Source organism: Rhinichthys klamathensis, unplaced genomic scaffold (assembly GCF_029890125.1).
Source record: "Rhinichthys klamathensis goyatoka isolate OS25496 unplaced genomic scaffold, OSU_Roscu_1.1 h1tg000093l_1, whole genome shotgun sequence".
NCBI lineage: Eukaryota > Metazoa > Chordata > Actinopteri > Cypriniformes > Leuciscidae > Rhinichthys > Rhinichthys klamathensis.
Window position 1 is genome coordinate 3,352,359 of NW_026606632.1, and position 12,327 is coordinate 3,364,685.

A 12,327-nucleotide genomic window follows, 5' to 3' on the forward strand; every position below is an offset into this window, starting at 1 on the left:
TGAACACTTGGTCCATAAATCAAACACGCTTGCATGTAATAATATGAAACTCGGTACACATGTAGATCTCATCGGTTCATATATACTTCATGCTCTTACTTTTTACCCCAGCCCAACAGGAAGTCGGCTATTAAGGGTTGTTTGGAAAACACATGCAATGGAATGTGAAATACTCCTCCTAGAGAATTCAAACACACGGCACGAAACTCGGTCAGCATGAAGTCAAGACACTGAGGATGAAAAATTGCCAGGGGATTTTTGATATCTCGAACGGTTTGGCCGTGGCGAGTAAACGAAATTATGGCGAGAAACGTGAAACAGGAAGTGTGTTATAACTACTGCATACATTAACTAATCTTGATGAAACTTCAGCAGTGTGTTCGTTGTAAGAGCCCGATCACATGGATGTGACTATTGTGAGTCAAAGTTATAGCGCCACCAACTGGCAGCAGGAAGTGTGTCACTTTCAAAATGCTTTTAAATCACCCTCTTATTTTTACCCGATTTGCTTCAAACTTCATGTGCATAATGTAGACACACGCCAGATGTAGACCTGTGAAAGGATTATTGATATCTTAGATACTGTTGCCATGGCAATGCATCAAACATTAATATTCCTTTTTTTAAGCTTTTTCATGCTTTTTTATGCTTTCGGGCACTTTTGGGGTTCTTAACGTGCTCGAAAACTCTTGAAACTTTGCACACGGGACAAAACCCGCGGCCATCAGGGCCAGGCTGAAGCTGGTACCCGGGCGTGGCAGGGGGGCTCGACAGCGCCCCCTTGAACGGGTCAGACAATTTGGTCCATATATCCAACACGCTTTACCCTATTTGCTTCAAACTTGATGTGTATAATGTAGACACAAGCCAGATGTAGACCTGTGAAAGGATTGTTGATATCTTAGATGCTGTTGCCGTGACAACGCATCAAACTTTAATATTCTTTTTGGATACTTTTGAGATTCTTAGCGCACTTTTGGGGCCCTTAACATGCTCAAAAACTCTTGAAACTTTGCACACGGGTCAGAACCCGCGGCCATCAGGGCCGGGCTGAAGATGGTACCCGGGCGTGGCAGGGGGGCTCGACAGCGCCCCCTGGAACGGGGTCCGAAAACTTGGTCCATAAATCAAACACGCTTGCATGTAATAATATGAAACTCGGTACACATAGATCTCATCGGTTCATATATACTTCATGCTCTTACTTTTTACCCCAGCCCAACAGGAAGTCGGCTATTTAGGGTTGTTTGTAAAACGCATGCAATGGAATTTAAAGTACTTCTCCTAGAGAATTCAAAGAAATGCCACGAAACTCGGTCAGCATGAAGTCAAGACATTGAGGATGAAAAATTGCCAGGGGATTTTTGATATCTCGAACGGTTTGGCCGTGGCGAGGAAACGAATTTATGGCGAGAAACGTGAAACAGGAAGTGTGTTATAACTTCAGCATACATTAACTGATCTTAATGAAACTTCAGCAGTGTGTTCGCTGTAAGAGCCCGATCACATGGATGTGACTATTATGAGTCAAAGTTATAGCGCCACCAACTGGCAGCAGGAAGTGTGTCACTTTCAAAATGCTTTGAAATCACCTTCTTATTTTTACCCGATTTGCTTCAAACTTCATCTGTATAATGTAAACACACGCCAGATGTAGACCTGTGAAAGGATTGTTGATATCTTAGATGCTGTTGCCGTGACAACGCATCAAACTTTAATATTCTTTTTGGATACTTTTGAGACTCTCAGCGCACTTTTGGGGCCCTTAACATGCTCAAAAACTCTTGAAACTTTGCACACGGGTCAGAACCCGCGGCCATCAGGGCCGGGCTGAAGCTGGTACCTGGGCGTGGCAGGGGGGCTCGACAGCGCCCCCTGGAGCAGGGTCCGAAAACTTGGTCCATAAATCAAACACGCTTGAATGTAATAATATGAAACTCGGTACACATATAGATCTCATCGATTCATATATCCTTTGTACTTTTACTTTTTACCCCAGCCCAACAGGAAGTCGGCTATTATGGTTTGTTTGGAAGCGTATGCCCCTGGAATTCGATATACTCCTCCTAGAGAATTCAACCAATCGCCACGAAACTCGGTCAGCATGAAGTCAAGACATTGAGGATGAAAAGTTGCCAGGGGATTTTTGATATCTCGAACGGTTTGGCCGTGGCGAGGAAACGAATTTATGGCGAATAAAGGAAACAGGAAGTGTGTTATAACTTCTGCATACATTAACTGATCTTGATGAAACTTCAGCAGTGTGTTCGCTGTAAGAGTCCGATCACATGGATGTGACTATTGTGAGTCAAAGTTATAGCGCCACCAACTGGCAGCAGGAAGTGTGTCACTTCCTAAAGGCTTTGAAATCACCCTCTTATTTTTACCCAATTTGCTTCAAACTTTATGTGTATAATGTAGACACACGGCAGATGTAGACCTGAGAAAGGATTATTGATATCTTAGATACTGTTGCCGTGGCAACGCATCAAACTTTATTATTCTTTGTTGATGCTTTTGAGACTCTTAACATACTTGAAAATGCATGAAACCCGACAGACACATCACATTTATTAGACAGTAGACATGTGCAGAGTTTCAGAAACGGGCATGGTGAGAGCAATTAGAGAATAATGTTTAAGTTTAAAAACAGCCAGAATGGTTGTTTAGTCAAAAAAAATTTTTTTTCCAAATCATACATAGTGTTATACTGCCCTCTTGTGTTCAAAATCAGGTAAAAAGCGAAAGTAAAATAAGGACGTCTGCACAATTCATTAATAATGGTGCAGAGTAGAGTGAGCTTTTTCAATTAATTCCTATGGAAGTAGGAATGAACTAAACAACGTTCGCTCTGTTCTGCTCGTCCCTCACCGTGGGCGCGCAGAGTTATGAATGCCCGTGCAGCCGTGAGCATTTTAGTTTCATTTTAAAATTAGCGCCATTTCGGGGGACGTATTACTTTAATTTATTTAACAAAAACACAATGTTGTGTTTTATTGCGAGTGTACACAAATATAAGTAAACACTTTGACGTTTGAATGATGTCCTGTATGAAGAAAATGACGGAGTATGTTTCACTGTTCAATCGCGCTGAGCCACCCAGACCCCCACACACACACTGACACACACACACACACACACACACACACACACACACACACACAAACACACACACACACACACACACAATAATAAAACATTCAACCTAACATATACAAATTACACTGCTATGTTGAAATAGTCAGTAGTACAATTTGTATCATTCACAGTAAGCACCGCTCCACTGTGATTTTTCCAAGCACATTTTTGCACAAGTGAAGAGGATGATTTTTTCCGTCGATATTGGAACGTGAGTGAAGTACAAAGCCTGTAATAAAGAATAGTTTAGCATCCAAATACATCGCAAATGTTGCAACATTTAGATTCTAAAGAGAGATTTACGTGAGCCTAACACCACTTACTTTTACTTTTGTTTTAAATTATTTCGTTTTGGCTTTATTATAGTTATTTTTTTATTCGTGTTCTGTTCTGAATATCATTAAATTTAAAGGATTTGTTGTGGAATATTTTGAGTGTATAATCAAATAACACTAAACCGTCACTAGGTGTCGCCAGGCGACCGTCTTAATGAGCGGGTCATTGATTCATTCGTTCAAACGATTCGTTTGAACGACTGAGTCATTCATGAATGAGACAGATGTTTATGGATTGGTCATTGAATCTTTGAGTCAACCAATTTGTTCAAAATGCTGAATCATTCAGTAATGAGAAAACACGTTGCTGTGAGATGCAATGGTTCTGCTGTGATCTTTGTTTAACTATTTTCGCTGCTGAAACAGAAGAACAGTCAACATTGCATCTAAAATGTAAGTGACTTGACACGTGTGTGTGTGTGTGTGTGTGTGTGTGTGTGTGTGTGTGCGTGTGAGTGCGTGCGTGCGTGCGTGTGTGTGTGTGTGTGTGTGTGTGTGTGTGCAATCAATCCCAGGTAAGAGGCATGAATAATGAGAATTGGACTTCTAGGAGTGAGGTTAATATTCCGGAGACGGTTCCCTCGGATTGTGAAAAGGAGGTGGCGCGGGAGTGGCCAGGCATTGCGCTACTTCTATTTCAAAGTTTAAAACAATGCTAATATCATTTTTTTGAACGATTTCATTACAAATGTTTATTTTATATATTTATAAAATATTATAAAATATAATAACTATGTTTTGTCCTATTAACAAAAGACAGGCAATGTACTATTAACAAATGTTAATAGTTTTTTAAAAGTTAAAATGATACTTTATGCATTTGTTTTGTGTCAGATGATTAACAATATAAATTAAACAAAGCTTAAAACAAACAAAATAATAAAACGAAAACAAAGCTTGAACATTTTATTTAATTGAAAAGCCTTTTTGAAATAAAATGTGTTTTTTTCCCTCTGAAATAGCAAAAGCATCGCACACTTAGCTGTACCTGCTCTAAATAAATAATAGTATTTAAATAAAAATACAAAATCGAAATAAATAAATTATATAAAACAAATCAAATCAAAGAAAATAAATCTTATTAAAGTTATGCAGGCACACATTTAACAATAATTTTCAAGTGACAAATAAAATCAATCAAAATTCCTTACACATGGAGTTAATCCTGACGATTCCTGAGGCGCCTTTCCTCATGACACTCGCTTTTTTTTTCGAAGATATATTTTCTTTGGTTTGATTTTGTTTTTGTAATAATTTATTTTATTTAGTTCGATTTTGTATTTTTATTGAATTACTATTTTTTATTTAGAGCAGGTACAGCTAGTGTGTGATGCTTTTGCTATTTCAGAGGAAAACAATAATTTTATTTAATTAATAATTTTTGTTTCAGTCCACCATATAATTATGTTGTGTTTGATCTATGGAAAAAAGTTAGTTGTGAAATGGTTGAATATTAACAAAAGTTAATAGTTTTTTACAAGTTAGAATAATACGATATATATATATAAACAAGCCGGTGGCACCGCCACCCCGGTGCCTTTAGGGTTACTGTGCATGACGGGCAATATCGTAACTCCGCTTTGACCTTTGAGAAGATGTGTGCTATAGAGCTTGCATTGGTGTGGGCTCTGCAAAAGTGTGTGTGTGTGTGTGAGGCGTGATTGAACAATGTAGACATATATATATATATATAAAGGCACCGGGGTGGCGGTGCCACCGGCTTGTTTATATATATATATATATATATATATATATATATATATATATGAATATAGCTGCGAGCAGCGATGAAGGGCCAAAGCCGGCGGCACCGCCACTCCGGTGCCTTTAGGTAACTAAAGGCACCGGGGTTGCGGTGCCACCGGCTTGTTATTTATTATTAGGGCCCAAGCCTTGAAAAGGCGAAGGCCCTATTGTTTTCCTAAGGATTATTTTTTTTTTTTTTCTCCTCTTTTATTTTTCTTACGACTATTCGGGCACTTTTGGGGCCCTTAACGTGCCCGAAAACTCTTGAAACTTTGCACGCGGGTCAGAACCCGCGGCCATCAGGGTTGGGCTGAAGATGGTACCCGGGCGTGGCAGGGGGGCTAGACAGCGCCCCCTGGAACGGGGTCCGAAAACTTGGTCCATAAATCAAACACGCTTGCATGTAAGAATATGAAACTCGGTACACATGTAGATCTCATCGGTTCATATATCCTTCGTGCATTTACTTTTTACCCCAGCCCAACAGGAAGTCGGCTATTTAGGGTTGTTTGTAAAACGCATGCAATGGAATTTAAAGTACTTCTCCTAGAGAATTCAAAGAAATGCCACGAAACTCGGTCAGCATGAAGTCAAGACATTGAGGATGAAAAATTGCGAGGGGATTTTTGATATCTCGAACGGTTTGGCCGTGGCGATGAAACGAAATTATGGCGAGAAACGTGAAACAGGAAGTGTGTTATAACTTCTGCATACATTAACTGATCTTGATGAAACTTCAGCAGTGTGTTCGTTGTAAGAGGCCGATCACATGGATGTGACTATTGTGAGTCAAAGTTATAGCGCCACCAACTGGCAGCAGGAAGTGTGTCACTTTCAAAATGCTTCGAAATCACCCTCTTATTTTAACCCAATTTGCTTCAAACTTCATCTGTATAATGTAAACACACGCCAGATGTAGACCTGTGAATGGATTCTTGATATCTTTGATACTGTTGCCGTGGCAACACATCAAACTTTAAAATTCTTTTTTGATGCTTTTGAGACTCTTAGCATGCTTGAAATTGCATGAAACTCGACAGACACGTCACATTTATTAGCCAGTAGACATGTGCAAAGTTTCAGAAACGGGCGTGGTGCAGGGACTCAGTAGCGCCACCTTTTGACAAAAGTGAGATGGTTAGTTTCATAGTTTTACCTGCAATCTTATAACTCGGTAGGCATATTGTTCAGATCAAGCCGGACAACTTTCTAATTTACAGATTTTGGTTCCGAACAACAGGAAGTCAGATATTTTGGTTTGAATGTGGATGCTTTGGAGTAATCTCTGTCCCTCTCTCCCTCTCTCTGCATACCTCTGTGTCTGTGGGGGGAGGGGGATGTGTCTGTTTGAGTGACAATGCTTTTAATTATTGTTGATACAGGTTTCAGGGGCTTTTGGGCCCCTTAACATCCTCTAAAACTCTTGAAACTTTGCACACGGGTCAGAACCCGCGGCCATCAGGGCCGGACTGAAGCTGGTACCCGGGCGTGGCAGGGCGGACCGACAGCGCCCCCTGGACTGGGATTCGAACACTTGTCCATAAATCAAAGACACTTGCATGTAATAATATGAAACTCGGTACACTTATAGATCTCATTGGGATGAACAACTTTCGTGCTCTAAGTTTTACGACATCCCAACAGGAAGCCGGCTATCATGGTTTGTTTGGAAACGCATACCCCTGAAATTCTTTTTAATTCTCCTTGGGAATTGATCGGATTTCAAGCAAACTCGGTCAGCATGAAGTCAAGACATTGATGATGCTAAATTCCGGAGGGATTTTTGATATCTCGAACGGTTTGGCCGTGGCGAGGAAATTAATTTTATGACTAAAAAAGGACACATAAAATGTGTTATAACTTAGCTCGTTTTACCTACAGTTACAAAACTTGCCACACATATTGTTCTCATCAAGCCGATCAATTTTCTAATTTAAAGTCATTAGCTCTGAGCAACAGAAAGTCAGATATTGTAGTTTGAATGGATTTATTGTCCCCCTGCCATTCTCTGTGTGTGTGTGTCTGTGTGGGGAGGGAAGGGGAGGGGAGGGGAGTGGAGGGGAGGGGAGTGGAGGGAGGGTTGGTGTCTGTGTTTATGTGTGTGTGTGTGTGTGTGTGTGTGGCTGGCTGTATGATTTTTCCTGCATTAAAGGATAAAGAAATCTCTAAGTCCTTGTCTTTTTGCATAACAATTTTGTATTTCTTTTTAAATTACAAAATATGCATATAACCCCCATCTTTTAAATGTAAGATTTAAAAGATTAAAGATTTAAATTTAAAGATTTAAATTAAAAAAAAAAATTTAAATTTAAAGATTTAAATGTAATTGTCATTTAAGTTCAGTAATTTCACTCAAATGACAATTAATAGGTAATCTTCATTGCCATTTAAGTGAAATTACTGAACTTAAATATACAAGCTTGATAAAAATGATAATTCTAGAAGAAAATTTCAAATGGCTTTTGCATCTGAACTCTTCATATATTTAAATGTTATTTTTAATGTGATTACCAAAACATTATTTGATCATCCTTCAAAGATGACACCCATTTATAAACCTGAAAGTTTCAAGATGTAGGAAAACTCACACTTATTTAAAAAATATTTTTTCTTTTAACAAATAGGAAATTTCTCTGGCATTTCTTACTTTTTGAAAACGTACCGAACCGTGACTTTAAAACCGAGGTACGTACCGAACCGTGATTTTTGTGTACCGTTACACCCCTACAGGTAAAATAAGTGTTTTCTTACAATATTAATGGGAATTTTTCAATTTAAGAATAATGTACAAGTTTAAAAACAGCCAGAATGTGCTATTCAGTTAAAAAATAAATACATCAAGTAATACAAAGGGCTATACTGCCCTCTTGTGTCCAAAATGATATCAACTCAGTACATAAAACTTTTTTATCAGGTATGGCTATTGTAATTAAATATAAATATATTAGGTATGTGGCTGTGAGGATCTTTTCCCACCGGTTAATCGACGTTAGACACCAGCGAGGCCTTTTAAATCGCTAATATAAAAGTGAAAGTAAAGTATAAGGACGTCCGCACGGACATTTATAGTGGTGGCGCTCGCAGTGCGCTCGAATGAATTTCTATGGAAGTAGAAATGAAAAAACGTTCGCTCTGTTCTGCTTGCTCGTCGCCATGGACGCGCACCGTTATGAATGCCAGTGCAGCCGCATACTTTTTAGTGTCACTTTAAAATTAGCACCATATCGGGGGCCGATTGTTTCCGGTTTTCAGGTAAAACACAACAACAAATGAGTAAATGACAGATTCGCTTAAATAGGCGCTTTTACACAAAATATTCCGTCATCATTTTTTTCAGTCAGCTCTTCACTCTCGTGATTAATGAATTTTGACTCCTGTTGCTGATCTTTGCTGCAACTTTCGTTCAGCTCACAATTTAGTAAGCAAACACGCTTCAAATGTGTTTTTATTTTATTTTTGTGTATACATGTGTGTGTATATATATATATATATATATAGCTTATGTTTCAAATATGAGTTAATTAACAATCGTTGGAAAGAATGATACTTTTAAACATAACACTAAACCGTCATTAGGTGTCGCCAGGCGACCGTCTTAATGAGCGAGTCATTGATTCATTCGTTCAAACGATTCGTTCGAACGGCTGAGTCATTCATGAATGAGACAGATTATGGATTGGTCGTTGAATCTTTGAGTCAACCAATTCGTTCAAAATGCTGAATCATTCAGTAATGAGAACGCGTTGCTGTGAGATCCTCGATGGTTCTGCTGTGATCTTTGTTTAACTATTTTCGCTGCTGAAACAGAAAAAAAGTCAATATTGCATCTAAAATGTAAGTGATTTGACGTGTGTGTGTGTGTGTGTGTGTGTGTGTGTGTGTGTGTGTGTGTGTGTGTGATTGTGTCTGTTACAGTGATTGTTTAACCCTTGTTAAAGTTTAGGCCTTGTCTTTTTGGATATATATCTTTTTATATTAAAAAAATAGCATACAACCCATATATTTTAAATGTATTGTTTGCTTTAAATTACATTGAGATTTGTATGTTTGGTAATTGAACCTGAATGAATTTTAAATGAATGTGCTATATTTCAGATCATATATTTGTTTTCCTTAAAATTTGAACTAACACTAACTTTATTCTCATCTGAATGATAGATTATTTATTTATGTATAAAATAAAAACACATTTGATTTTTCTTTTTTAATCAATGTAGAATGTGTAACTGAAAAAATAAACAGATTAGGGCTCTGTTCGAGGACAAGAAATGAAAACCAATGCAATATGATGAATGTCCAAAAGATTTTTTTGCTTTTAAACTATGTGTGTGTGTGTGTGTGTGTGTGTGTGTGTGTGTGTGTGTGTGTGTGTGTGTGTGTGTGTGTGTGTGTGTGTGTGTGTGTGTGTGTGTGTGTAAGAGATTTTGGTTGGGTGACAGTTGTAGTTTAGCAGTACAGTTTGACAAAAGCACAATGTTGTGTTTTATTGCGATTGTACACAAATATAAGTAAACACTTTGCAGTTTGAATAATGTCCTGTATGAACAAAAGGACGGAGTATGTTTTTATGTCTACATTGTTCAATCACGCCTCACACACACACACACACACACCAACTATTTTTCTAATCAGATCAGGCAAATATTCTGTCTTGGCACACTTCATATAACTTTCAAACTTGTGTACTTATTTCATGTGTCTATTAAGTCCATGAGACCGTAGGGTGTCTCATTTTTCATTTTAGGTTTCAGAAGGTTGCTCACGCATACTTTGTGGTTGATATGTGCCCTCAATGCACACTTATGCAGAGCCCACACCAATGCAAGCTCTACAGCACACATCTTCTCAAAAGTCAAAGCGGGGTTACGTTATTGCCCGTCATGCACAGTAACCCCAAAGGCACCGGGGTGGCGGTGCCACCGGCTTGTTTATATATATATATATATATATATAAATATAGCTGCGAGCAGCGATGAAGGGCCAAAGCCGGCGGCACCGCCACTCCGGTGCCTTTAGGTAACTAAAGGCACCGGGGTTGCGGTGCCACCGGCTTGGGCCCGTAATCGCTGCTCGCAGCTATATTTTTATATTATTATTATTATTATTTTACTACCTTTTGGGCACTTTTGGGGGCCTTAACGTGCTCGAAAACTCTTGAAACTTTGCACACATCTCAGAACCCGCGGCCATCAGGGCCGGGCTGAAGCTGGTACCCGGGCGTGGCAGGGGGGCTCGACAGCGCCCCCTGGAACGTGGTTTGAACACTTGGTCCATAAATCAAACACGCTTGCATGTAATAATATGAAACTCAGTACACATATAGATCTCATCGGTTCATATATACTTCATGCTCTTACTTTTTACCCCAGCCCAACAGGAAGTCGGCTATTAAGGGTTGTTTGGAAAACACATGCAATGGAATGTGAAATACTCCTCCTAGAGAATTCAAACACACGGCACGAAACTCGGTCAGCATGAAGTCAAGACACTGAGGATGAAAAATTGCCAGGGGATTTTTGATATCTCGAACGGTTTGGCCGTGGCGAGTAAACGAAATTATGGCGAGAAACGTGAAACAGGAAGTGTGTTATAACTACTGCATACATTAACTAATCTTGATGAAACTTCAGCAGTGTGTTCGTTGTAAGAGCCCGATCACATGGATGTGACTATTGTGAGTCAAAGTTATAGCGCCACCAACTGGCAGCAGGAAGTGTGTCACTTTCAAAATGCTTTTAAATCACCCTCTTATTTTTACCCGATTTGCTTCAAACTTAATGTGCATAATGTAGACACACGCCAGATGTAGACCTGTGAAAGGATTATTGATATCTTAGATACTGTTGCCATGGCAATGCATCAAACATTAATATTCCTTTTTTTAAGCTTTGTCATGCTTTTTTATGCTTTCGGGCACTTTTGGGGTTCTTAACGTGCTCGAAAACTCTTGAAACTTTGCACACGTGACAAAACCCGCGGCCATCAGGGCCAGGCTGAAGCTGGTACCCGGGCGTGGCAGGGGGGCTCGACAGCGCCCCCTTGAACGGGTCAGACAATTTGGTCCATATATCCAACACGCTTTACCCTATTTGCTTCAAACTTGATGTGTATAATGTAGACACAAGCCAGATGTAGACCTGTGAAAGGATTGTTGATATCTTAGATGCTGTTGCCGTGACAACGCATCAAACTTTAATATTCTTTTTGGATACTTTTGAGATTCTTAGCGCACTTTTGGGGCCCTTAACATGCTCAAAAACTCTTGAAACTTTGCACACGGGTCAGAAACCGCGGCCATCAGGGCCGGGCTGAAGCTGGTACCCGGGCGTGGCAGGGGGGCTCGACAGCGCCCCCTGGAACGGGGTCCGAAAACTTGGTCCATAAATCAAACAGGCTTTACCCGATTTGCTTCAAACTTGATGTGTATAATGTAGACACACGCCAGATGTAGACCTGTGAAAGGATTGTTGATATCTTAGATGCTGTTGCCGTGACAACGCATCAAACTTTAATATTCTTTTTGGATACTTTTGAGACTCTCAGCGCACTTTTGGGGCCCTTAACATGCTCAAAAACTCTTGAAACTTTGCACACGGGTCAGAACCCGCGGCCATCAGGGCCGGGCTGAAGCTGGTACCCGGGCGTGGCAGGGGGGCTCGACAGCGCCCCCTGGAACAGGGTCCGAAAACTTGGTCCATAAATCAAACACGCTTGAATGTAATAATATGAAACTCGGTACACATATAGATCTCATCGATTCATATATCCTTTGTACTTTTACTTTTTACCCCAGCCCAACAGGAAGTCGGCTATTATGGTTTGTTTGGAAGCGTATGCCCCTGGAATTCGATATACTCCTCCTAGAGAATTCAACCAATCGCCACGAAACTCGGTCAGCATGAAGTCAAGACATTGAGGATGAAAAGTTGCCAGGGGATTTTTGATATCTCGAACGGTTTGGCCGTGGCGAGGAAACGAATTTATGGCGAATAAAGGAAACAGGAAGTGTGTTATAACTTCTGCATACATTAACTGATCTTGATGAAACTTCAGCAGTGTGTTCGCTGTAAGAGTCCGATCACATGGATGTGACTATTGTGAGTCAAAG

General features: G+C 39.8%; 1 protein-coding gene across 4 annotated transcripts in view; it reads right to left on the reverse strand.

Moving 5' to 3' along the window:
• Positions 1-12,327, reverse strand: part of fmnl2a (formin-like 2a) — a 156,269-nt gene that overhangs the window by 88,462 nt on the left and 55,480 nt on the right. The gene's annotated exons all lie outside the window — the stretch shown is intronic.